This window comes from Callithrix jacchus, chromosome 9, assembly GCF_049354715.1.
Source record: "Callithrix jacchus isolate 240 chromosome 9, calJac240_pri, whole genome shotgun sequence".
In the NCBI taxonomy this organism is placed as follows: Eukaryota; Metazoa; Chordata; class Mammalia; order Primates; family Cebidae; genus Callithrix; species Callithrix jacchus.
The window spans coordinates 132,571,230-132,577,459 of NC_133510.1; the positions used below are offsets into that span (position 1 = coordinate 132,571,230).

General features: G+C 41.3%; 1 protein-coding gene across 1 annotated transcript in view; it reads right to left on the minus strand.

Moving 5' to 3' along the window:
* Nucleotides 1-6,230, minus strand: part of TMEM132D (transmembrane protein 132D) — an 880,461-nt gene that overhangs the window by 379,844 nt on the left and 494,387 nt on the right. The gene's annotated exons all lie outside the window — the stretch shown is intronic.

The window sequence follows — 6,230 nt, forward strand, 5'->3', positions numbered from 1 at the left end:
CCTCTCCTACATACATGCAGATCTTTTAGATCTCTGCTCAAACGTCGCAACATCGGAGAGAACCTCCCCTATCACTCTACATAAAATTTCACCCTGACCACAACTCTACATCATCATCTGCTGCACCCACTAGAGACTCTTGGCACTATGAACCTGTTTCATATGGATGGATGAGTGGAAGGATGGGCAGAGGGATGGATGGATAAATGGGTGGGTGGATGGATGAGTGGATGGATGACTAACGGATGGATGAATGAAAGGATGGGCAGGGGGATGGATGATAAATGGGTGGGTGGATGGATGGACAGATAGGTGGGTGGGTGTGTGGATGATGGACGGATGGATGGACAGATGGGTGGGTGGATGATGGATGGATGGATGAACAGATGGGTGGGTGGATGATGGATGGATGGATGGGTGGGTGGGTGGATGGATGGACAGATGGGTGGGTGGATGATGGATGGATGGATGGACAGATGGGTGGGTGGATGATGGACGGATGGATGGGTGGGTGGGTGGATGGACAGATGGGTGGGTGGAAGATAGATGGATGGATGGATGGATGGATGGATTTTATTTCAATTTATTATCATGTGAGCTCCATGAGAGTAGAGTGGGTTTTTGTTTGTTTTGTTCAATACTGGATCCACAAGTGGCTTAAGTCATGGTTGACACATAGCAGTCATTTGCCAAATATTGGCAAATAAATGAGACAACTTTTCTTCATTGGCATGGGCCATAAAACAATGACAGTGGTCTCAGCATTTCCTTATGTGACTCTGTAGTGTGAGACACTTTTGGCATGACATTCAAGTAATATATACCAAGATAGACATTTGCAGTAAACATTTCTGGGCCAGCTTCTTTTTATTAATTTAAAAAAAAAACCAAAAAACCTCAAGTATCGATTACCCATGGCCCAGGTAAAAGAAATGTGTATTAATTCTATGTAGGCAAATTAAGGAGGATATGTGTTTTCTATGGAAACTTTGTTGTATAATAAACAAGCATATAATGCATGAATCATCAATGTGCAGATGGACGGGACTATGTGAAGAGACCTAATCTACATTTGATAGGTGGACCTGAATGTGAAAAAGAGAATGAATCCAAGCTGGAAAATACTCTTCAGGATATTATTCAGGAAAATTTTCCCAACCTAGCAAAGCAGGACAATATTCAACCCCAGGTTATACAGAGAACACCACAAAGATATTCCTCAAGAAGAGCAACCCCAAGGCACATAATCATCAGATTCACCAGGGTTGAAATGAAGGAAAACATGCTAAGGGCAGCCAGAGAGGCCTATCAGACATTAATGGATGGGTCAATGCAAGGTGAACAGTGTCATCCACCAGCACACATATCCCAAGCTGAACCCTGCCAGAAACACATGGCCCCTTGCGTCACCTTACAGGGAGAACCTACCCCCAAGGTAACCAACATCCCGACTTCTGGCAATGTAGGGCAGTTCTGTCTGTTTTAAAATCTTATAGACGTAGAATCATATGGTGTGTACACTTTTGTGTTTGGCTCCTTTGGGCTCAACAAGAGGCCTCTGAGGCTCCTTCACCTTGATTCCTGCCACTGATTCTTCGTCTTTGCTGTATACTATTCTACACCACAAGTTACTTATTCTTTCTACTGGTCATAGACTTTAAGTTATTCCTAGGTTTTAGCTATTACAGATGGTGGTACTAGGGACATTCTTGTCCATGTGTTTTGGTAAACATACACATTTCTCGTGTGTGTGTGTGTGTGTGTGTGTGTGTGTGTGTGTGTATAAAATTGCTGAGTGATTGAGATTGCCTATGTTTAATCTTAGTAGTTATCACCAAATAGTTTTCCAAAGTTTGATACCAACTTAAACTCCTAGAAGCAGGGCATGAAGCTTCTAGTAATTCCACACTGTCATTGAATTGATATTTGATATGGATTATTTATTTCCCCTCATTGCTTTATTTTCCTTTACCTGGTTCAAGCATTTCTCCTTGATCCTCCTTGGGTAGGGAGAGCTTGAGGCATGGACCAAAAATAAACCAAATACAGTTAAAATGTTTCCCTTGCTGGTACTTCTTTCCTCAAGCTTGGGCTTTTGTGGAGATTATATTTGTTGCCACTAAAAGAAACATCTAGAGAAGCAATGGGTATTCCCCAGAAATTGAAAACACATTCCCAGGACTGGGGAGAAAGAGAGAAGACCCTGGGCCTCCAAGAACAAGGCCAGATCGTGGCTGCCAGGAAGTGCTAAGGGAGGAGGTGAAATCCCATGAAGGGATGCCCATCATCAGGAGGGGACACCCAGAGATGGAGTTCCCCAGTCTTGGATAACAGCTGCTCATGGCAGGAGTGCTTCTGAGAGTCAATGGGCCTGAAGGGACCATATGCCCAAGCAGACTGACAGTCAGAGTCTGAAAGCAGAAAGTAGTTTGAGTTGCAGAAAACAGAGAAATGGATATTTCTTGCACTGCTAAGTTTGTGACTTGAGATTCAGATGTCAGAACCAGGGAACAAGAGAAGTGTCGCTGGGGATACTTTGGTAGGAAACAGGCTGGAAATCATTTTTCATATTATTTCTAGGATTGTACAAACACAAGCAACATTCTAGATCTTGTTTCTCACCGAGGTAAGCCGTAGGAGGAAACACGTTCTACTTAGGTTGGAAGAGGAGGTCCAGCGGCAGAAGAAGATGGAAGAGCAAACTCCCTCCCTTCTGGGATTTCTCCCCCTAATGAATGAGACTGACAAATAGACCAATATGCTTTAACAGTGTATAAGAGAGAATATCAGGAAACGGATGAGAACCCGATATTTGGAGCCAGGTAGCTTGAGCACAAATGGTGACTCAGCCACTTCTTGACCGAATGAACATGGACAAGTTACGTAAAATCTCTCTGCCAGTTTTTTCCTTTGTAAATAAGAGTGCCAATGACGATATCCTCTGCATACCTTTGCTGTCACTATTACACAAGTTGTTCTACATAAAATTGTTAAAACGCAGCCAGACAACAGATGGCATGCTAAGGGGGCGTGTTTCAGGATTGACCCAGACCTCCTAACTCAGGGATGCAGAGGAGGCTCCCAGAGGGGCTCAGTCCTGAGACGAATTCAGGATTTAGCCGTATAAAAAGGAGAGGCAGACATTTTTAAAGTTGTATTTGTTTTCCATTATCACATCATAATTGCACATATTTATGGGGTACAGTGTGCTGTTTGGATACGTGCATACTTTGCATAATAATAAAATCAGAGTAAATAGCATATCCATCACCCCAAACATTTGTCATTTCTTTGGTGAGGACATTTAAAACCTTCTAGCTATTTTGAAATATACACTACACTACTGCTAACCGTATCACCCTACAGGGCTACAGCACACCAGAACGTATTCCCCCATCTACCTGTAAATTTGTAACCACTGCCCAGCATCTTGGCATCCCCCAGTCTCGACACCCTCCCTAGCCTCTGGTAACTTTTTCTCTACTCTGTACCACTATGAGATCAGCTTACTTAAATTTCACTTGGGGGTGTGATTCTCAGTATTTGTCCTTGTGTTTCTGGCTCATTTCACTGAATACTGAGTGAAAGTCTAGGTTATCCCATGTTGCAAAAGATACGATTTTATTTTTTTAATGGTGGACTAGCATTCCATTGTGTATAATGTAGACCACACTTTTTCAATCCATTGATCTGCTGATGAACACTTAGGTTGTTTCCACAGCTTGGCTGCTGTGAATACTGCCACAAAACAGTGGATTGCAGAGCTGTCCTCAACATCCTGACTTCATTTCCCTTATATATATACACCTCAAAGTGGAATTGCTGGATCTTATGGTCATACTATTTCTTATTTCTTTAAGGTGCCTACACAGTGATGTCACAGAGGGTATACTAATTTACATTCCCACCAACAGTGTGTAAGTACCCTCATTCCTCCACATTTGTGCCAGGATTTATTAATTTTTATTTATTTTTTTTTTTATAGAGATGTGGTTTCACTATATTGACCAGGATGGTCTTGATCTCCTGACCTCGTGATCCACCTGCCTTGGCCTCCAAAAGTGCTGGGATTACAGGCATGAGCCACCGCGCCCAGCCTTTGTTTTTTTTTTTTTTTTTTTTTTGTCTTTTTGATAATAGCCATTCTAACTGAGATGACAGTTTCTCACTGTGGTTTTGATTGGCACTGCCCTGACGATCAGTGATGTAGAACATTTTTTCATAGATGGCCATTTGCATGTGTTCTTTTGAGAAACATCTATTCAGATATTTTGCCCATATTTAATCAGATTTGTGTGTGTGTGGTTAAGTTCCTTATAAATTCTAGATATTAAACCCTTGCAGATGCCTAATTTGTGAACATTCTCTGTCATTCTGTGGGTTGTCTCTTCAGTCTGTTGATTGTCACCTTTGTTGTACAGAAGCTTTTTAGTCTGATGTCATCCCATTTGTCTATTTAGGCTTTTGTTGTGTTTTTGAGGTCTTACCCAAAAAATCCCCTTCCAGACCAATGTCACAGAGCCATTTCCTCTATATTTTCTTCATAGTGTCAGGACTGAGACTTAAGTCTTTAGTCAATTTTAAATTGATGATTATAAGTGGTGAGAGATAGGGGGTCTAGTTTCTTTTTGTTGTTGTTTTTTTGCATGTGAATATCCAGTTTTCCCAGGACCATTTACTGAAGAGACAGTTCCTTCCCTGATGTGTGTTCTTTGTGTCTTTGTAGAAATGCAACTGGCTGCATGTGCATGGACTTATTTCTGCGTTCTCCATTCTGTTTCATTAAACTATGTGTCTGTTTTTATGCTAGAACCATGCTGTTTTGGTTAGTATTGCTTTGTAGTATATTTTGAAGTTAGGTAGTATAATGTATTCAGCTTTGTTATTTTTATTCAAGATTTCTTTGGTTATTCAGCATCTTTTGTGGTTCCACACAAATTTTAGGATTTTTTTTTCTGTTTCCGTGAAAAATGGTCATTGGTATTTTAATAGAGATTGTATTGAATTTGTAAATCATTTGGGGTAGTATGGACGTTTTAGCAATATTAATTCTTCTAATCCATGAGCACAGGCTATCTTTTCAGTTATCTGTAACCTCCTCAATTTATTTTCTCTTTTCCTTTTCCTTTTATCTTCTTTTCTTTTCTTTTTGTTTTTTAGACTGATTCTTCTTGGTCACCCAGGCTGCAGTGCAGTGCTTCTGGCATGACTCTGGCTCACGGCAACCTCCTCCCGGGTTCGAGCGGTTCTCTTGCCTCAGTCTCCCAAGTAGCTAGGACTACAGGTGCATGCCACCACGCCCAGCTAATTTTTGTATTTTTAGTAGAGATGGGTTTTCACCATGTTGGCCAGGCTGGTCTTGAACTCCTGACCTCAGGCGATTCACCTTTCTGGGCCTCTCAAAGTGCTGGGCTTACAGGCATGACCCACTGTGCCTGGCCCTCTTCAGTGTCTTTCATCAATGTTTTACACTTTTCATTATAGAGATCTTTTATTCCTTGGTTAAATTTATTTCCCAGTATTTTATTTTATTTTTTATATATTGTAAATGACATTGCTTTCTTAATTTTTTTTTCAGAGAGTTCTTTGCTGGTGTATAGAAATGCTACTGATTTTTGTACGTGGATTTTGCAATACTGAATTTTACTGAATTTGTTCATTAGCTGTAACATGTCTTTGGTGGAGTCTGTAAGATTTTCTACATACAAGACCATGTTGTTTGAGGCACAGAGTGGGCATGAGAAATGGCAGAGCTAAGAACCCAACTTCAGTGCTGATGAGAGCATCAACTTCAGTTGTCTGCAGGGGCTGGGGGTGCAGCATGGCTGAGTGAAGGAGGCCAGTCTGGGCCTGGCTCCTCCAGGGGCGACCTCCCACAGAGGTACGGCAATTTCAGCCAGTGAGCTCGGTATTTTCTGCTTGCTACATACAGCAAAGGTGTCCTGCTTCTGCTTCTGCAGTACGATGTTCACCTCCGTTCCAGGATGATTCATCCCAAGTCTACTTTTTCTCCCCTGAAGAGTCTCCATGTTTCTTATTCTTCATTTTATGGTTAAGTCATTCAGTGCTGATGTTTGTTGCTTGTACTTAAAATTCTGAACAATGCACCGTAAAGAAAAAGAATCTCTGTATTATTGGGAATGAGGACTGTGCGGAGACTACAAGACGATTATCAAATATCCATTCTTCATGTATTTTCTACTAGGAAATAGATTTTATTCTCATCAGCC